Here is a 22,093-nt window from a genome sequence, read left to right as displayed (position 1 = left end):
CCCAGGCTGGCAGGGTCTGCAGGAAGAGCTGAGCAGACTACTAGGATATGAAGGCCTCCGCTTACAAGTTCTCCTAGGGAATGATGGCCCCCGCCCCCTCCTTCCTCTCCTGGGCTCCCGGCTCTGCTCATCCACACCGCTGGCGCAGGCAGAGTTGGACTTTTTCTGCTACTGTTTTCCGTCCTCCATGTGGCTCAGGTTTTTTTTCTCCATCGTGATTTTCTTAATCGTGATTGCTTGCTTAGTGGGTGGTACAGTCTCTCTTAACCTCCGGGACTAGTGAGCAGACACCTCTCTGGGCTGTTTCTGGAAGATCTTACTCGGTCTGTTGATGGTGATGACGATGAAATAGAGTAACTTCTGCTGACTGCTGTAAGTTCAGCTCTGACATCTTACTGGAAGGATGTGTTGACTGCATCTCTTATCTTCATGATGTTGGGTGCTGCACAGGAATGCAGGTGATGAGAAACAAAACACCAAAATCTGTAGATCTACGCTGCTGGGAATGGAGGTCTCTCTTGTCAAAAGTCAAAGAAATGTCAGTTTAAGAGCTTTTTCTTCTTGTCCCCGAATCCAGTAGTTACTTCTATGGCAAGCATTTCAAGCCCAATTGTCCTCAGATTGGAGTATTTGTTAAGCTTGTCTTGTGCTTATTCATACTGGTGTTTCATTTTGTCCCAACTAAGGCTGTATTTGGTGCTTGTGGTGTGACTCTGAGCTGTGTAGTCACTGAATTGTAATAGATGTCCTGGGCTGTCATAGAACTTGGTATTCTGGGTAGTGCAAGGAGGCATTGAGTAGCAAAGAATGTAGAACAGCTCAGGAAGTTTTGCTGCCTTCGTCTTTCTAAATCAATGCTTTTGACTTTTGGAAGCTTCCCTACTCCCCCCTCCCTACTACCACCCTGTCCTTCAAGAGACAAATTTTAGCTTAGTGGTGGGAGTGTATCTAGGCATTATGTTCGATTGCGCTCACTTTAATCAAAAGAATCTTGCAGTGTCTTAAGAAGTGAGAAATGTTTGGTAATAACAGCAGTTTCCCTCTCTGACATTGTTCTGAGGAATATTGTTGACTGTTCTTCAGTGTTGGTTTTATGCTCTGAAATGTTTTATGATGACAAGTTGAGACCAGTTAAGAATTTCTAATTTTTTATTCTGCTAAGTATTTTATCTGAGATCCCTTGGGGAGCTGTGGAACTGTATTGTGCAGTAGGAAATAGATAGTAAAAACATTTATTGAACCTTGTCCAAGGACGGCTTCTGTTTTGGATTTTGGTGAGTTGCTCCTGAATATGCACAGAGCACATTGCCACATAATCCCTAGTCTGTCTACTGAGACCGGATGGTCATTGTCAGATAACCCCATAGAGTAATTGGCTCCTCTGCTCCCAGCTCCTCCCTTCCCATCAATTACACCTTTTTGCCTTAGTGAGCATTTAAGAGTTTAATTGTTGAATGTGGAGATCATGAAAAATTTTGGGGTCAGAAATATAATCTGCTTTTAGGTTATGGTCACCTCATATGATTAAAATAGCATGTGTAGTATAGCTCTCAAAAAGATCAATTTAGGACTGCAATCACTACTAAAGAGAAGGCCCTCACACATCACAAATTATCAAGGAGCAGCACTAGTATGGAAGTAAACATTTTAGAACATAAAAATATTTGCTTTGAATTGATAGTACATAGATACATGTCAATTTAGCGGTTTATGTAAGAGGAATAGAAATTAAAAGACATGTTTGCAAGGAGAAACTTGTAGAACTGGTGATAATATGACAGAAGAGCATAAACTGCATTTTCTTGTTTTCTACTGTGTGGTTAAAGAAAAACATGCACTGGTAACGGTATATTAAATAAGGAAACAAAATCATCCTAACTAACCACAACACCTTCCTTGTGTTCGGCAGGAAATAAGTAACGAACTCATTTTCTGTTTTCTATCTCCAAAGAAAGCCCTCTGGGCTACAGGATCATTGGGAATCGTTTCTCCTTGGAGCAGATTTGCCCGTTGCAAAATAGGGAAACTGGCACTTGGAAACTGTCATCATGGCAGTTATATTGAGCAACTGTGGCTGAATTGTTACTTTGTTTAGCCAGTTTCAGCTTTGAGTGTGTCTGGGTTCTCAAAGGTGTGGTTCTTAGGAGATGATCTAGAAAGTCGTGTTTGGTGGGCCAGGACTTTGAGACAACTTACCATATAGAGGGATATATTGTACTTAAAAGTTGGCACATCCCTCAGTAGCATCAACGCAAAAGGGCATACTGGACCCCTTCTAAAAGGTCCTCATAAATGGCTAATTTCACTGCAGCTGTGAAATGTTGACTGGAAGCCTGTGAAGTTCTAGAATAGCGCTGCCTGCCAGAGGGGCATTTTTATAGACCTCATGTGCTTCATTCATCCAAAATGACCACCTCTGGTGATAAAGAGTTGAGTAAAATCTTTGCATTTCTAAGAAGATTGCATATATGGAGGGGTTTTCTGTGCCTTTTGTAGAGAGGAAAAATAAAAAGTATTCTCAGAGATTAGCAACTCTGTACAATGGTATAAAAGCATCCTCTTCTGCCAATAGTCCTACATTTTTGACAATGGTTGCATATATTTTGGTATAACCACACCCTATTTTGTTGCTTTCATATACACACACATATATATGTATATCCATATATATACATATATATGTATACATAGGTATATATGTATATATGAATATATATGTACATATGTGTATATATATATGGTTTTAAGCTGTTATCTTATTGAATAGACACAGTAGATAGCATTTTCAAAAAGAAAGATCATTCATTCATTTTTTGGGGGGACTTTCTGATTCAAAGTTTTTTTCCAAAGTATAGTGTATTTTGTTTTTAAAGACAGAGAAGATGGTCTACAGCCATACTACCTGAATGCACCTGATCTTGTCTGATATCAGAAGCTAAGCAGGGTCGGGCCTGGTTAGTACTTGGATGGGAGACCACCTAGGAATACCAGGTGCTGTAGGTGTTAAAAAAATAATAATAATAAATAAAGACAGGAAAAGATATATTCCTGGGGGACTTTACATTTGTTAGGATCATTTTTAATTAATGTGACACCTAGATTCACACAGCAGAGAAAGGTGTTCACAAAATTCAGTATAGCAAAAGCGACTGCATATTTTAAAAATGCTGTTTATTTAAAGATTCTTTTCTTCCCCAGCCAGCTGGAAACCCAGCTGTGCTGCAGCTTGAAGATGGGAAAGTGAAACTAGATTAGAAACTGACCAGTCCTAGTGGTGAGGGCAAAGCTTGGTTACAGATTTAGGGGCAGAATTACCATCATAATGTCATTATTTCTTTCAGTGGGTGCTTTTCTCAGCTGGCTGAGATTCTTGGGGGCAGGAACCATGTCTTATCTTTGAGATCTTGTTTCTCCTCACCTGCTCCCAGTGTTTGATGCTGTACCTGGCTCATAGTGAGACTCTCCTAAATGTCTTTTGAATGGATGAAGTCGAGTGAAGTTTTTTAAAAAGCCTCCAGATTAATACTAAAACAATCTTAACTCTAGATCTGTGACACCAAGTCTTGTGCTGCTGAAAAGCTGAGTTTGATGATAGCCTTTACCTGTGCCATGGGAACCTTTCTTCGGAAGGAGTCGTTATCAGCTGGAGTACTTAACCACAAAGTGCTTAATCATTGCGCTGATTGGCGTTAATGGGATTTGAGCAGTGGAGAAGAAAGGTCTTGCTAGAGAAGAAAGACCCTCTTTTTTAGAGGATAGCTTACCACTCCCCCAACCTCAGCTTTAAACAACAATAAGACAACTATCAGTTTGAATTAACAAATAGTTTGGAAGCTACAAAGAATGGTATATTAACTAACTAGGTGACTAACTTCCTCTTGGTCCCAATCCTCTTTACCATCTTTTATTATCGAGGACATTTTAAATTTATTTCCTAATAGCAAATACATCAAGTTAGTTTTTTTCTTTATAAAACTTTACTTATATTTTTGAAGACGTAACACATTTATACGGCCCAAAATTCAGAAAGTACATAAGACTATAAGGTGAAAAGAATTCCTCTCACCCCTGTCCTCAGCTACCCAGCTCTTAGGGCGATTGTAAAATAACATATCCTTGAAATGTGTATTTCTCTAAAAGCAAAATGTTTTTCAAAGTAGTCTTACATATTTTTTTCTTAACAGACGGAGAATGTTAATTTCGCCGTTAAGGTAATTTTATGGTAAATTCTTCTCAAGTAATACATATAATTTTTAACCTAGCCTAACCAGGACCTTACCTCACAAATATAACCCTAAGGTCAGGAGTGAAAATACTAACCTACTTCTCAGGTATTTTACCATTTAGACGTTTTCCATGACAATGAATTTTGTGAGTGAATCTTAATTGGGATGCTCAACGGAGAGATCCAAAGGTTTGTCACTGAGCTTCAGGGGCTGCAGCTCTGCCCATATAGCAGTTCCTACTATTTCACGCTCTTGCTAATGTCACAAGAGCATCCACGTGGGAAATCACAGGATTCCATATATGAAAAGAGAACACTCCACAGTACATGATTGCTTTGATTTTCATCCAGAAGCCAAAGACCCCAGTTGCTGATGAAGAGGTTGATTTTGACCATATTCCTGTACAGCTGGTACGTTTCACGGGGAATTGGCCCATTGGATACTAGTATGAAGTACTGTGTTTAAAGTAACTGATTTAAACATAGCATTAAAATGTCAAAGGATCAGGGAATGCCATTTGGATAAGTCTGGGAAAAGCAAATATGCAGATCTAAACAGTGGGATGTCTTCACTCTCTAAATCCTGTTGGCTTAGTGGCATGTGGCAGTTGTGAACACTGATTGGAAAAGGAAAGATGATGTCAGTATTGATGAAGTCTTCCCTGTGCAGTTTTCAACCACTTGTTCATGAGTTTTTCTTTTCAAGGTCTAAAGTGTTGTTAACTATAATTTATACCAAAGGTCAAAGAAATTGCCCCCCAAATTTTGAGTTTGGTTGGGTGTATGTGAAATGAAGACTTTTGTCTTACTTGTTTCTAGTAAATTAACCCTCTTCTCCCATTTTACTGATTAGAATTTGTACATAAAATACATCCAGTTTATGAATTTCAGGAGGTCATATAGGGAACTCTTTAGAAAACTGGGGAAAGTAGATGAATTGACTGATGAAAGTGTTAAATTGTGACAAGTTTGAAAACATGTCTCTTATGTGAAATGGAAGTAGAGTCCTTTAAAAACAACAGTGCACATGGATGAATGTTGCTGAGCTAGAGCTCCATGGAGGGCTTAGCAACTGAAGCAAACCAGGAGGGTGATTAAAAGGCATTAGGATGACATCAAAGAGGACATGCTGTACCCAGGCTAAGAGCTGGAAAGCTTTTGCCAACCTGGAGTCAAAAGACAGATTCACACTAACTGAAATCACTTGCTGCTAATCAGCGGTGATGTTTTTGTTAATTATGAAATGAGGTTAACTTAAGGGGCCTTCTTTCTCTGGCTAGTTGCTGCTGGCAGAGTGTGGCATACAAGCTCCTTTCTAAGTAACGTCCCCTTCCCGCTTTGTACATGAAGTGAAATCCAAATAGTCTCTCCAGGGACCTTCTCTGGGACAGAGCCTGTTAGCTCTTCTCTGTCCTTCTGCTCTGGACCTGATTGTGCTGCTTGCCTCCTGGGGTGGGGCTGGAGGTGGTTAACATTCCGTTTACCCTTGCAGATGTTTCCAGAGTGGCTGAGGCATAGGTATCCTAGGGGTTTCTGTATTCTACCACCAACATACCCGCCAAGATGTGATGTTCAGCTTACTTTTTATTTTCCCTTCAGAAACCGAATCCTAAATGATTCTCTTTTTCCTTCACAGATTTCCTGTCCTGTGCTGAGGACATTGGCTTCCCCCTCCTCTTTCCCTCCTCGATCTGTTTATGCAGACTGAGGATCTGTCTTTGTCCTTTAGGCTGGGATGTTTTACTTGGTCTTGATCTTGATCTTGGTCCAACTAACAGAAGCCAAGCTGAACTAACATTCCTTAGAACTGACTGTTCACCACATGGCTAAATACCTGGTCCAGCCTATAGGAAAGTCAGAACATCATCAATTCGATTGTGACAGGGATGCAATTTGGATTCCCAAAGGTTGTACTACTAAAATAGCTTTCTTTCAATTTTATCTTTCAAATGTTTGCTTCAGCCAATATTTGAATATGTGCTCTGTGTCAAGAACTAGGAACCTTAGAGAAGTTGCATCAGACACAGTCCTTGTCATCAAGGAGCTTACAGTCTAGCAGTACAAAGAACAGTCGTTCAATCCAGAATATGATGAATACCATAAGATGTAGCAACATAGTGCTTTTGGGAGAAAGAGAAAAGTCATCAAGGGAGGATTATATCTGTTTAGAGGAGTAAAGAAAGTTTCTTGGAGTAGTTTGAGATGGGATTTTAACAGAGATAGATGAGATGGGGGTTGTTTAGGGATAGAGAGAGATGAAATTAATTGATTAAATTGATTCCATGCAGAGAGCAGCGTTCTCAGTAGTAGAGAGATATGTTTGTAGTACACAAAATAACCAGGACGAAGGAGAAATGGGCAAGTATTCCTCATTTTTTTTCTTATTCTTGGAGTGTTAGTATTTATGGACTGTATCACTTATCTGACACTTAACCATTTAATGCCATGCATTGTTAATTATCTTTTGTGGGGTCAGTAACTTATCTCCTTCACCTGCCTGTAAGATCTTTGGGGGCAGTAATTTAAAATATAGTTAAATAAATAGTTGATTAATGGCTATTGCCAAGAAAGAAGGGAGTGAGTGAGCCCTTTTGCTTTCTCTACTGACCACTTATGTCCTAGACAAATTTCAAGTTTCCTCAAATGACAGCCCAGGCTAAGGGACAGAACAACCACGGAAAGCATCTTCAGACATTTTGATAAAGGGCAGAATTTTGCTTCTCAGTTATGTTTCAGTTCAGTTTTATTTTTCTTGATAGTCCTTATCTTCATTTTCTGGCAAGTAATTCTCTCTTCTCACGTTTTAGAATTATGTCTAGATGGTTTTCCTCATGCTCGTCAATATTTGGCTTGTGTTTCCTTTCTGTCTTAGTTGGCATTCTGCAAATTCTCGTTTCACTTGCCACTTGAGCTTTTTGGATAGTCCCTATTCCAGTATCTCACTGGAATGTCCACTTAGATTCCGTTACTCTGGCCTGTTCATGTGTCAAGCTTAATAGCTTAGGAGGTAAAAGGTATGACCAGGTGTCTTCTGTAGTAAGCTGAGGTCACAAATTAGGAGTGCTTGTATATTTTTGCCAAGTAGGCAGCTTGGGGGTTTCTGGGGGCCAGTACTGGTTCTTAGATCCTTTTTTTTTTCTCTTAAAAGTGTAGGGAGTGGGAACCAAATATTTCTTCATGTCTCTCTTTTGGCATATTCATTCTTCCACCATTTCTTTGAGATGAGGCATTTTCTGCCACGTCTGCTTGACAGAAGTATTGGGTGGGGGTTAGAGGGGCTCTCTTTTGGCTAAGAGCTCCTAAGGAGCTCCTACTCTTAGTTTGTTTCCTTTTCATAGTCTATTCTTATGGGTTTTATTTCTGACACCCTCTTACCTGGGCTCCGCCCCTTCTACCTTATCCCACCATGCTCCCCACCTTCCTACTTAGGCCTGCCGTTGTACTTGCTTGTGTCATAAATGTAACAGCCATTCCTCAGCCCCCATTCCCAAGAACGAGAAGTGTTTCCAGAAATTTCTAGTACAAAGTTTCCAACACTCCCTTGGACTTTAGGTTTGATGGACCTAGTGGGAAGGTAGCAACAAGGCCTGGGATAGTTATCTCTGAGAATGGAACCGCATCCGACAAATCTGGCTAAATTTCGCTTAGGTCCAGTTCTTTTGGACAAAATGGTTGTTTTGTTTTGTTTTGTTTTGTTTTTCCAAGAAGGCCTCTCCCATACTTCCAGGTCTCATTTTCAAAAGGGAATGCTTTTTCTAAAAAGGCCTGTAACATTCACTAGCCTCTTAGTGACATGTACGTTAAATTATCTTGACCCCAATTACTGACGGTAATCCTTTTCAGATGGCACCTCTGGGGCTCAGCCCAGGGGATTCAGACAGGTACTGAGAAGATACTAGCATGTGGAGCCAGGTAGTATCATACTCTGGGCAAAGCAAGACAGCACCATCTCCAAGAGAAACTCCTTGCTGCTGGGGAAGAATCTAACTTGTAGGCTGAAGGGAGGCACATGGGTGGCCCCAGATTGTGAGGGAGCGTGGTGTCTTAGTTGCTCATTATGTAAATTATCTGAGTAGGTTCCCACTGTGCGTGGTATGCACTCAGCTAATGGAGGGCAAATGGGAGCTGAAGCTGAGACTGGTTCCTTTGGGAATATTGTTTTTACCTCTGCTGGTTTTACCCCAGCTTCTGCCTTTGCCCACACACAATGTGGGGCCTGTGCTTCTCCTGTGTGGTGTCACAGCCTCAGGACCTCTGACAAATGGTCTGCGGTAGGCCCAGAGCTTGTTGTACAGAGGAAGAGTTAAAGACATCAGTTCTAGATTAGTTCTGTGGAGGGGTCACTCGAAACCTGAGTGTTGAGAGCTGTATCTAAAAGAAAGCATCAAGTCGATAAAGGGTCTCAATGAGTTTGATGGTCTTCATTGGGCCAAGGTCATGAACCGTATCTTTTAAAGTAAATACAAGAGCTTACTTTTCTCCTCTCTGAAGTTAAATAACAGCCTAATGCTTCCAGGGTAGGGATGAGTGTGTCATTGTAAGAGGAAGAATAGAAAAGGGCAGTAGTGCCGCTCTGTCCACATGACTCAGGGTAATCTAGCAGACATTACTCTCTGTTCTATGGTTCAAAGATTCCTTTCCTTGGAAGAGTTTGTTACTGACAGCTGTGGGTTTTGGGGAGGGGTCTCATGGCTGGCTTGCAGTTGATCTGGTCACCCTTAAAGATTGAAGCTGGTCTATGGATCCTGCTGTGGGTAGTTGTAGTGCTCCTTCTTTCGACTCCCCCTTCCTTTGCAGATCATTCCATCCCTGCCTTATAAAAAGTACAGTTCCTAAGGGATTGTCTTGCTTCTCTTCTCAATTTATGTAATATGTTTTGAAGTGTCAACTATACATAGCATAGTGGTTAAGGCTACATGCTCTGGAGCCAACTTGGAAGGGTGAATCTTGACTCTCTGACTTATTAGCTCTATAACCTTGGGCAAATTAATTAACCACTTTGTGCCTCAGGTTCTCCAACTGTAAAATGGGGCTAATAATAGCACCCACCTCATATCACTGTGATAAGGATTCCGTGAGTCACTCCACGTAAAGTGCTTAGTAAAGCGCTCAGAACAGTGTCTGCTTGTAGGAAACATTCAACACAGTAGCTGCAATTACTGTTATTGTCATGTCTGTTGTTGGTGGAAAGAGAATGGCTTTGGATTCTATTATTAAAATCCTGACTCTGCTCCTTCCTAGCTATGCGAACTTGGAAAAATTCCCTTAATCTTTTTGAGTCCCAGTTCCTAATTGCCTGTGGCATATTGTTTTAGTGATCTATGGCTGCAAAACAAATGCAGTGAGTTCAAAAGCAACAATTACTAGTTATTATCTCTCACAGTTCTAGAGATTGACTGGGCTCAACTAGGAGGTTTAGCATCTTTCATGTATTTCCAGTCAGGTAGTGGCTGAGCAGTCAAACAGTAACTGAGACTGGGTCATTTCTGCATTTCCTCTTTGACATGTCTAGCAGTTGATGCTGACTGGTTCTCCTCCAGGAGTTTAGCTGGGGCTGAGGGCCAGGGACCTTGCCTGGGTTTCCTCACACAATGGTGGCAAGGTCCATCCCAGGAGAGGGCCGCCAAAGCTATATTGCCTTATATGATCCATCCTCAAAAGTCACTAACGTTACTTCCACCACATTCTGTTTGTTAGAAGAGAGTTACTAAAGCCTGAGCGGGCTCAATGGGGGCAGAATTAGACTTTACCTCTTGGTGGAAAGATGGTCAAAGAATTGGTGGACATGTATTGAAACCATTACAGTCTGCCTTCTGGTCAGAAATCATTTATTTTTCTCATACATGAAAAATATACTCATTCTTACCCAAGATCCTCCTTTCTCAAAAAGTCTCATCTGTTATGGCTGGCTCAGGCTCAGGAGCCAGGCTGTTCTTATCTAAATGAGGTTTAGGTGTACACATGAGGCCTTGAGTAGAGCAACTCCAGTGTGCTGTTTCTCTTGACCTGAGAAGTGAACTAAAGAGATAAGTTATTGGCCTCCAGCCCCAATGCTAAAATAGATATAGGGTAACTGCTATAGATGCCCCTTTTTAAAAATTGGTTAATAAACATTTTTAAATGACTTTATTTTTATTTTACTTACCTTAAATTTTGAAATAAATTTAGACATACAAGAAAGTTGCAAAAATAATACAAAGACTCCCCTTTGCCCAGGTTCCCCAAATTATACAACCATGTAAAATGATCAAAGCCAGGAAATTAACAGTATCGATGCAATACTATTAAACTAATGTATAGACCTTATTCAAATCTTGCCATTTGTCTTACTAATGGCCTTTCGTTAGTCCAGTATCCAATCTAGAATCCCACATCACCTTTAGTTGTCATGTCTCATTAGTCTGCTTCCTGGGGTATATGTGCCCATTTAGAAAGAGGGGAGCTAGCAGTCACTAGTCTGTAGCATTTCTGAAATCCAGCCTGGCACGTGAATAGGCTCAGTCCTAACTGCCTGGGAATGATTCTCCACTGTTCTTGGTTCTACCCTATGGACTCCTGCTTTCGCCCTGTGAATTATTCTTCCTTTTTCATAAAATGTAGCCTGGGTTTGCAGCTAAGTAGTTTTCTCAGTGTTCTGGGTTCTTTCAGGTTATGGTCAGTGAGGTGTGGCTACAAGAGGAGACACGAGAGGATCAAAAAACAAACAAACAGACAAACAAACAAACAAACAAGTTTACTCACAGGTCCTACAGAAGGGGTCACTGCATGCTGCATAGAGTCACAGGAGAAGTGCCAGGTTCTGATCAAGTGGCAGAAGACAGAAAAGAGGGAAAACATTAGGTCATAGTCTTTATTGGGGTTTCCTTGGGGAAGGCAAAGCAGGGCAGGGTGACAAATTAGGATTGGCTTGTTTGAATAATTTTGGTGGGCTCTAAACTATAGAGGTGGTCCCTGGTGGCCTGATACCTGCTCCTGGGATGATTAAGGGACAGATTAGAGGAGGTGTGGCTCTGGATTGGTTGGTTTGCATATCAAAGGCATGCTCCTGGCTGAGTCCTTTGTTGTCTCTAAAAATTGGCTAGCCCTGAGGGGGAGTCTCTCCCCAGCCAGAAAGGGTTTTTTAAGATGTGAAAACATCATAATATATAGAAAATAAAAACTATATATAATACACTCAGCTCCTGCTTCCTACTTGTAGAATTTGGGGGTTCAAAGTCTTTTTTTCATTTTTGCACTGCTTGACCCTTTTGGTCTAAGCTGGCAGTGTTCCTGCTAGTATACTTCTTTTCAAAAATTTGTGATTTGCCTATGAATTTTATCAGGGTTTATTACCTTGGACAAAAGCCGCACACTCAAATCTTATCAAAATAAGCTCTTCTCTACCTTGGGCTCCCTGTGAAGGGCTGTGGACAATACCCTTCAAATTCCTGGAATCTCCATTACTTAATGAGAGGGACCTGGGAGGCACCTCCTTAGGATCCTTAGAGGGCCCTTTGTCTGTGTCAAAGATTCTTTGAGGCATTGCCTTTGATCTTTCTGAGGTCTTAACAAAGGATACAACCCAAATATCTCGGAATGAGCTCATTATCTTCTCCTTACCATAGTCTATTCTGCCTAGGACACCATCTTAGATAACAACATCAATCTAGTCTTCCTAGCCATTAGAAACCTCAAAATCATCTTTGGTTCTTTTCTCGCCTTCATCCTCTGTATGTAGGACACTGTCAAGTCATGACTGGTTTTTACTACAGCAAAACCTCCTCAATCCAATGCTTTTCATTCATAATGCTCTAGTTGGGTACTTAAATCTCACCTAGACTGCTATAGGAGCTGCTGGTGAAATTCCCTGTTTTTCAGAGTCTCTGCTCTCTTGCATCTATAGTCTATTGCTAGAATTAGCTATCTGGAACAAAACAATTATCTCTTCCCACCCCAGAAATCTTCCATAGCTTCTTATTATCTGTAGAATAGAGTGAAAACTCCTTCACGTGGCATGCAAGTCCTTCCACAGTTCGACCCCTGCCTGCCTTTAAGCCCTTAGCCCGCTCTTCCACACTTTTTGCTATAGCTGAAATGTACCATTTTGAAATTTTTGAATACATTTTACATTTTTCTTCCATAGTGCTTCTGTGCATTAGTATGCTTTTCTTTTCTTTCTCAGTCAGTTGCTAGCCTCGTCATCCTTCAAGGCTCAGCTCACATCTCAGTTCTCAAAGCTTTTTCCAGTCCCCTCAGTCTGAATGACTCGTGGCATCCCCTGTAGCAGTTCATAGCTCTTCTGTTATCAAAATGGATTATTTTATCACTTAGCATTGTTGGATGAAGAAAGAGAGTATGTGTGTATGGTCCTCCAGACTGTGAGCTTCTTGAATGAAGGATGAAACTGGAGCAAAGGATGCATTTTATTTTATTTTATTATTATATATATGTTTACTTGTGCTTTACATAATTTAGATGGATAACAACTGCTTGGTGACTTGAAAAGAGAATGAACTTTACCTTGGATTAAAACTGGCAATTGGGAATAAACATCTGGTTGATGGGAGGAGATTGGCCTGGGTGTGTAATATGTTGGTAGAGATATGAAAATGGTAAATCAAGGCAGCCACTTTAGGTGAAAATGGGGGATAGGTTTAGTTAAAATATGCTACATTGGACTCTTTACTATATTGTTGCTGATGTTTATAATAATCAAAACCAAATCTCTGGTGTGCAGATTGGATTCTGTGTTTTATTAGCCTCTTGGGAACCACCTTGAAAATATTATTCAGAGAGAGGAGAATTTGGCTGTTTTGTATATCACTGTATCACTATCACCTTCATGATACTTGGCATGTAATAGGAGCTTAATAAATCTTAGTTGAGGAAAAAAATGAGTGAAAAAGTGATTTCTTTTCCTCTGTGACTCTAGGATACCTACACATGCCATAGCCAAGGAGCATAGCCAGGAGATCTGGGTTCAAAAGCAGCCCAAGTTAAGAAGCGAAGGTTTATTTGTCACAAATGATTTAACCAGGGCCCTCTAGATACTTAAAGCTTTCTGCTTTGCTACATAGGAGTAGGAGATATTAGGGCTTTAGAATGAAGGTAGACAGGGTGATTGGTGTCAAATGAATGGCAGAATTACAATCTGAATCAGGCAGTCAGAAGTGACAGGAGATTCTCTTAGGTGGCCAGGAGGAGAATCTAGGCTGTGTCCTTAGTTAAGGAAGAAGAGACTGTTGAAGCTTAGTCAGGTTTTGTTGTCGTTGTTGTTGTTGTTGTTGTTTTGTTTTGTTTTTAAGTGATAAGACTCCTTGGAAATCAGCCTCACTGAGTCCAGTCTCTGCCCACTGCTTTCTGTATGATCTTGTGCAAGCTGTACTTATACCCTGGGCTTTGTTTTGAGCTGACAAATGGTGGTTTCTTTCTGAGCTGTGAGAACTGGGATGGAGTGTTTCAAGCCAGTGAGGTAAGTGGCATGGCATCAGAATAGAGCCTGCATGGGTTTATAGTTTTTATCTGAAATTTTTAGCAAAATCCTAGGCTGAGGGGAAATCTGGATGTCTGGAATGCTGAATTTCTTTCTTGAAGCTGGACTTCCCCTGTATTCCATTTTGAGTATCAAACCCGAGCAGCCTCCCAGAGTCTGTGATTGTGATAATTGGATGGGAGGGGTTGGGGCAATTTAGGAAGATGATGGAGGCCTGACCTCTTCCTGTCTTTGAAATTCATAAAGGAGGGAGAATGGGGAAAATGATGAATAGTTGATCAAAAAATGGGGAGTGTCCCTCCTAAATTAGGACAACTGGCTCAGTGACAAAATTGTTTTACTCTGTTAATGGCCCTCAGAACCAGATGCTATGAAAACAGAAATTAAACTATGCCTTTGGACAGCTCTCTCCAGACAGTGAGAGTGGCGTAACCTCTTCTCTCTGCCCTTGCCCAGCTGTAGATTCCTCTAGAGAAGTCTCAAGAGTCTTGAAAGAGGGGATTTGTTGGGCCCATGTCACTAGATTCTAGGAGAGGGGTAGATTCAGTTGAGAGGAGCCTCAGGGGATGTATGTTTTGCATCTATTTGACCTTTGGTTTGTCCTTGGAGCCTCTGTGCCTTGCTATTTTTGGAAGGGCAAACTCAAGGTGACCTCTCTCCATTCCGTAGTTAGGAGAGTTGGCCTGTCTGGTCTCTCCATATCCCTGAGAAACTGATTTTGCTACAGGGCTAGGTGAACCATATGGCAGCCTAGATTACAGTGATTGCTGGCGTTTGTCAACAGAGAGCAGACTTTTTGGCTACAGCTAATCCCCCAAGTAGGATTGCCACACCATCTGTGAACACAGCATATAGGATCAGCTAGATGGGTATGCAGCCTTGTCTCATCCACTCCCTGCCTTCCAAAGAAAGGGAGAGGCAAATTCATCATCAAATATTGGCTAATAGATACATTTTTTAGCTCTTTCATGGTTCTTTTCTTTGAAGGGTGCAAGGAGGTCTAGTAGTCATGTGCCTTGCTCTTGAAAGGTTGACAGTCTAGTTGGGGTTATCAGATTAACATTAATCAATAGCAAACAACATAAAGCAAAAGGCATACAATAATTGCAAAAAGGAAAATAGACTATAGAATACAGAGCTAGGGAAGATCAATTAGGGCTGAAATTTTTCCGGTCAGAGTTAGGACTGGAGATCAATCTGGAACAATGAATAGGTTTGGGGGATTTAGGAAGATAAGGGGAAGGCTTCTAGGCTAAAAGAACAATATGAGCAGAGTAGAGACAAGCAAGATGTCTTTACAGGACCATGAGGAGATTAGTGTGGTTGGAGTAAAGATATAGAGGAGATAAGATTAGGAAAGTAGAGCAGGACCAGATTAAAAAGGGTCTCCAGGGACAGGCAAAGGAGTTTGGACTGGGTTCTGGGGATGATAGGGTGCCATTGTAGGTACTGGTGCAGAGATATGATATAAAAAGAGGAATGTTTGCAAATACTATGTACACACAATTCAGAGTGGACTGGGGCTGGGGAGAGGTACATGTTTGAGAGATTAAGGAGGGAATTATAAAGTCCTCAAAGCCATGGAAACTAGGGGAAAAGTCAGGTAAACTACACAGAATCTAGAATCTGTGAGACTTGGTGATGAGCTGAAGGAGAGAAAGGGTACAATGTTCGATCTTGGAAAGCTAGAGAAAATAATAGTGCCATTAGCAAAAAAGAAGTTGTGAGGAAAAGTAATATTAAGGGGGAAAATGATGAGTTTGGCAATGATTTTATTTACTTAAATACTTTTGTGACACTTATAATGTACTTGGCAATTTACTAACCACTTTATAAATGTTAACTTAGTTTTCATAATAACCATATGAAATAAATAGTTATTCTCCTCTTTATTACAGTGGGGAAACTGTAAGCATAGAGAAGTTTAATAATTTGCCCAGGGTCACGAAGCAATAAATAAGTGGCAGAGCCAGGATTCTGAACCCAGGCACTTTAGTGTCAGGCTTCCTCTTGTTGCTGAAAGACCCAAGTGGAAAATATAGTAGACATTAAGTGATCAATTATTTTTTGGTGCTTCCTTTCGGCAGATCCCTTTACAGGAAATGTAAAAATGAATACAACATGCATGTATCATCAAGGAGCTTGTGAAGTTCTGGTGAGGGAATGGCAGATCATTAAATCATGGTTAAGGTACTAAGTTTTATGCTACAAGAGAGGATAGCACATAAAGAAGAGGGAAGAACAAATACAAATATAGTTAGATATATCAGAAAAGACTCCAAGAAAAAGGAAATGGAATTATAGATGGACCTCGATAGATGGGTCAGGTTGGACTTTGGTAGTTGGTAGGAGGGAAGGGTCATTCCTGGTAGAGATAAAAGCTTGCATAAAATCATGGAAGAAAGAAAGTTCAAAACAGATTTTGGAACTAGCACAGTACCTAGCTCAGTACATTTTTGACCTAAAGAAGGATGGGAGGTAGTTTAGTTAGGCTGCAGCGTATGAACTGGAGGAGCAGTAAGGGAGAAGGCTGGGGCTCCCTTGGTAAAGGTCTGTAGCCTAAGTGAGAGGATCAGACTGGAAAGGTAGAATTGCAAGTCCATGACCTACAAACGAGGAGGGGATAGCTGATGCTGGAAGAGCAGAGGACTCCTGGAGGGAAGAGCTGAGGGCTGAGGATGGAGGCTTTTTGTTTTTATGCATGTAGATATGTAGGCTATTCTTACTTTGGGAGGAGCCCAAATATTTCCTAAAATGAGGCCTGTTGGCCTGTGGGATGTGGCTGTTCCTCTCCTACACTGGGAGATTATTTTTAGCTCTCTGCCTTTGCTCTTCGGGGTCTCCTGGCCACCTGGGTTAAGTGAAGTTCTCATTATCCTTGTTCCCGAAGTAGATGTAGACAGGAATTCTTAAGACCCTTCTGCCTGGACTCAAGAAGGAATTCACAAAATACGAAGCCATGCTTATTTTATGGGTACAGAGGTGGTATTTCAGGGAATCGTGAGTTCCCCAGGTAGTATGAAACTTAAATGGTTGAGATTACTCTCTGGTAGGTCATGGGCAGTAACTACCAGAGGATAGCAAAGCATGGTCCATTCTAGTATTCCATACCTCTGTAGGCCTTTAAGGATCATTCTTAAGAAACAGTGTTGAATAAAGACAGAACTTAAAAATACAGAGGTCAGGCATTACTCTTGGACTTCTTCAATGGACGTGCTGGAATGGTCCTAGACTCTGTCGCATAAAACAGACAGTCCTAGGAGAGAGATGTTGGTTTAAATTCCAATTTGCCACTTACTAGCTCTGTGACCTTGGGACAACTGACCTTTGCAAGCCTGTTTCCTTAACTGAAAAATAGGGCTAATGATATTTGCTTTTCTTGCCAACAGGGATATTGTGAGTCTTAGAGGAAATAATGTCTGTGAAAGTACTTGGAGATTGCAAAGTGCTGTATCAGACTGTGCTGTTATTATTATAACTACTAACCAGTTTACTCACTCTTAAAGATTATTGCTCTGAGAGTGCCTTTTGCATAACTTTTTTACAGTCCCTCTACCAAGGGCTTAAAGGGCAAGGCCACCAAGTGGAAATTTGAGACAGAGCATAGAATATTTCCTCAGGCCAATGAAATGTATTCTATTTCATTGGCTTGGTGATGCACTTCCTTTCACCCCATACATTAACGTCTCTGAAGTTGCTGTGCCTTACACTTGATGGCACAGGAGGCATGATGGAATCAGCTAACTCTTCTTGGAGTCAGGTGGGTTACATGTGTAAAATTTTTCTACATGAATTGCTAAAATGCATGGGGGGTATTTCGCTGCCTCAGCAATTGTAGAATTCAGTCTAACTTTGAGCATCTTACCGTGTCTCAGGGTCATCCTTTCTCATTGCTCATGTCTCTGGAAGCAATAATTTGGTTTGAACATATACGTCCTGATCTTGAGACATACTCCGTCTGTTGATTTAAAAAAAAAAAACTCAAACGACATTTTTGTTGTTATTTTCTGCTTTCTACTAAAGTGGAGGGCAAGATACACTTTGGTATATTACCCCAGGTTTAACTGTCTTGGGTCCTGGGGTGTTAGAAGGTGAGGAGCTAAGTCCCTCATCCCTGTCCTGTAAACCCCTAACATAAACCCCTCCAAGTGATAGGCCAACCAGTATGCTCTCCATGAAGCTCCTCTTTGGGATGAATTCTGTTCCTGTTATCTTTTACCTTTGAAAACTCTTCAGATTCAACTTCAAATTCTTAGTACTGATTCTTCTGTAGATTTTCTACTTTTTGAATTGAATGGCAAGGAGATCTGAGCCACTCCCCTTTTATCCTCTGCTGCAGGTTCAGGGAACGTAGACCAAGACCTTTTAGCTATGAGTGTAAACTCTCAGTTTTTAAAAACAGGATAAGAAAGAGGCCCTAACATTGATTGAGCATGTACTTTAACAGACATGACTTCATTTGATTCTCACAACAAACCTGGAAGGTGGGCCTTCCCTTCCCAGTGTTACGCCTGGGAACCTGAGGCTCTGAACGATCAGGTGAGTTCTAAGCAGACCACCCTCCTTGTAAGTGATGGAGTTCTTCTGAAACCAGGCTTTCTAGGCAGAGCTAGTTTGAAAACAAAGAGAATGATAAGGGGGATTACTTGTTCTTACTGATTACACAGGCATCCCCTCCTGGCTAATGTGAAGACTCAAGAGATTTAAAGAGCCTCTGGATGGGGCTTTTTGAGGAATTCTGTGGTTTTTTTTGTTCTTCTGCCTTACTCTCAGAGTGACCCAGTGATCAAGGCCCTTGGCGGGAGCGGGGCTATGTTTCTCAGACTCTGATTGGCCCTCTGGTCCCTGCTTCTAGAGCCTCCTGATTCAGGTCAGATGCTGCTTGGTGCCCTAGAAATAACCGGGTTTCTAGCCCAGCATGACTCCCTGGAGCCCCTCGGCCTGCTAGGGCAGTGTTTGCAGTACCTCACCCCAAAACTGTGTTTATTTCTATTATGTCATTTGCTTATTATAGGTAGCCTGCTAAGTGTCAGTTATCACCTCCCCGTGGTTCCCTGCCTGTTCTTCTATCTTCCCCAGTGTTTTGGGGACTCTGGGTGACAGGGACCTCAGAGGCTGCATTCTAAATAGACTCCTTCTATAGTTCTTCATTTGGAATTAAGCTTTTCTATGGATTTCCTCTCCAGGGATGAGCTTTTATTAGAAGCACTGACACTGTAAATGAGTATCCTCTCTGTGGTCCACGAGAGGAGTACCTCAAAGTGTTGGGAAGAGAGCAAACAGAGGATCAGGACCTAGATTGGGGGAGTGCTGGTTTGGACCTACAGGGGTCAAGTGCTGACCTGGGATTCGTATTTTGGCTTCTGTATTAATGGTCTTCTGCTTCCTGTGACCTTTGCAATTACTTGTCCTCTTAAATCTTTGTGTCCTAGTGCTGTTTCTGCATGTTGGCCTAAGAAATGCTGATTGAATTCTGGTCTGAGAGTCATAGTCCTGGCTATGAGACAGTGAACTGGATAAACTGTCCAGATTCTAGCCTTCGGGGGCCTATAGCTCAGGCACCTGGGCAGTGACGTGGGAAGCATCTTAGCTGGGCAGCCTCTGCCCCCTTCCAAAGTTACTGCAAGATGGAGGGGGCCTTTTCCTCTCCTAACATACCCCTCTGATCTCTTGTTTGCATTCTGGCACTTGGTTACTTCTCTTCTATTTTATTGCTGTTTTTAGTCATTTCCCCAGATTTGACCTGATTATGCCTGGGCCATCTCCCAGAGATCCTCTCCCATCACTTGTGGACAACTAGGCTTGAAACAGCTCCCATTTTGCCTTTTTCTGACTCAGGATTGAGGCAGAGGAAGGAACATCATTTGTATTAGGTGTCAAAATGGGGCCCACAGAGGTTGTTTGCTTCCTTGGGTCTATACTGTTCACCAAGAACAAGTAAGCCTGTGGATTTTGAGGTTTTCTCTGGAAAACAATAGCAGAGCTGACTTTATGACTTTATGTTTGAAGAGGCAAGTATAAACTCACCTTCCTACTCACTCCTCCTCTCCTCCTCCCTTCTGATGCCCAGAGGGCCTGTCCCTTGTCTGAGGCCATTCCCTGTACTCCATCCCTTCCCACCTTTTCTGGAGCCTGATAGGGTAAACTTTGCTTTCTCTCAACTTTCCCTTCTCTGTCTTTCTCTCTACTGAATCCTTTCTATCCATTTTACACCATACTCAATCTCTCCCAACTTAAATGACCATTGATATTTCTCTGTATTCACAACCAAACTTCTTGAAAGAAGAGTCTAAATACTTTCTCTCTTTTTCATGACCTCTCCTCTCACACCCAATTCCCACTCCATCAAAACTGCTCTAAGTGAATTCCACGTCTCTAAACCTAAAGGACGTGTTTCATTCCCCATCTCATTATCATCTCTCAGCACTTTGATACTACGAACTAATCCTGACTTGAATGTGTTGTTTCCTTTGATACTAGGAACTAATCCTGACTTGAAATGTGTTGTTTCCTTGGTGGCCATTATATCACTCCCTTAGTTTTCCTCCTACCTCTCTGGTCGTTCCTTCACATTTGCTGTTTTTCAGCTCTTTCCTCTCTACTCAATTTTTAAATGTGGAAATTCGTCAAGTCCCCATCCTAGGTTCTCTTATTTCTCCTGCACACTTTCTGTGTGCAGTTTTCATGGCTTCAGTTACTGGGTTTATAAAGACTTCCAAATTCATGTCTTTAGTTCTTTTGTTGGAGACCTTTGAGCTCCAGATTTATATATTCACCTTATTTATTTTTTCTACTTGCTATCTCACATCTATCTCAAACTCAATATGTCCCAAACTGAGCCAATATTATCACCCCCTTTCCAAACTTGGCCCTTGAATGGTCTTCCCTGATTTAACCACTTAAGTTTGTACTTTGGTACTTTCTTCTTTCTTATTCATCCCCCACATCTTATCATGTTCACCTCCTAAATTTCTCTTGAATTTATCTGTTTTTCCATTGATATCACCTATGTCCAATACTAATCATCTTTTACCTGCTTCACTGTAGTTGCTTCTTTACTGGTCTTTTCATGTCGACTGTGACTCTCTGAGTTTATTGTCCTCACAGTGAGCTTTTAAAAACACATCCAATCACATTTCACTCTGCCATCCCTACTCTGCTCCAACCCCTTTTGTTAACTTTGACATATGTAGAGACCACATCCTTCTCACGGCCTGCAAGGCCCTGCATGGTCGACTCCACCAATGTCATCTCCGCTCGCACAGTGCCACTATCTTTTCCATATCTATAATACTTATTCATGGCAGTAACTGAAAAATCATTTGATGTTGGATGTCTGTCTGCCTGCTAGACCATAGCTCCTGGGGGGCAGAGACTGTGTCTGTCATATTCACAGTCCTAGCACAGTGCCTGGCACAGAGTTGGTACCAGGATTGTTTATTTTTGTGAATGAATGACAGCTGAGCTAGAGAGGAGGGGGTTAAGATGAATTGGCTGGGCGGTATATGCAGACAATGCTGTTTTCCCAAACTGTCAAGTTAGAGAAGTCAATAATAATTCAATTTTATGAGACTCATATAATTAGATTATCTGTTCAAAACTTTATTTTTATTTTCATTTTATTTCTGAATTTTCATAAGCGTTGATTTGAGCCAAACTGACGACATATGCCGGGGAGCAAAATCTCAAATGCTCCCCAAATTTTTAGTTTTAAATATGAGGAAATGAAGGCCCAGATAGTGAAATCACTTACCCAAGGTCATAGAATATAGTAGCAGAGTTCTAACTTCTCCTGCCTGACTTTCAGGTTGGCACCAGCTCTCCTTCTGCACCACCCCCTTCCTGCCTCTCCTACAGGCAACAGCCTATATGTTCTCCAGTTGCAAGCAGGACTCTTGTGTCAGGAGGCTGACTGCTTCCTTCCTGACTTGAGGGTGTGGCAGGCAGGAGAGGCCTATCTCACAGCTGCAGCATAAGGAGCCATTTCACTCCCCTGCCCCCAGTGTTGGAAATGAATGATGGGCTGCAAAGGTATCTGAGCCAGCGCCAACCATACCTATTGAGATGTGGAGCCCTGAAAGGAGAAACACAAGGGATGTGTTTGTTGAAGTAACTTGATTTTCCAGTTTCTAGGTTATCAGAATTTGGGTCCCGGAAGCCTAACATTGGAGCTAAACGTTATAGGAGCCTGATTTGCATCTATTACTTATGGACTCACTGTGCGCCCACCTGGAAACCCTACCTATGTGGTCTGATGGTGAAGCCTTAGCTAAAGCCTGCAGGGAAGCCCATCTTCAATAAGGTGCCCTGTCCTCCATCATATTTACCTGACTACTTCATTCTAGTTATTGAGAATTACATCCTGAAAGATCCAGAAATGGAAAGCTCCAGGTTGG

General features: G+C 41.5%; 1 protein-coding gene and 1 pseudogene across 4 annotated transcripts in view; both read left to right on the top strand.

Moving 5' to 3' along the window:
- The window catches only part of NRG2 (neuregulin 2), a 161,660-nt gene that overhangs the window by 1,357 nt on the left and 138,210 nt on the right, over positions 1-22,093 (top strand). The window lies entirely within an intron of this gene.
- Positions 2,886-3,003, top strand: LOC120581697 (uncharacterized; annotated as a pseudogene).

The sequence above is a fragment of the Pteropus medius genome, unplaced genomic scaffold (genome assembly GCF_902729225.1).
Source record: "Pteropus medius unplaced genomic scaffold, Ma_sr-lr_union100, whole genome shotgun sequence".
Classification (NCBI taxonomy): Eukaryota; Metazoa; Chordata; class Mammalia; order Chiroptera; family Pteropodidae; genus Pteropus; species Pteropus medius.
Note: the sequence above shows the minus strand (reverse complement) of the source record. Positions and strands in the feature narration are given on the sequence as shown.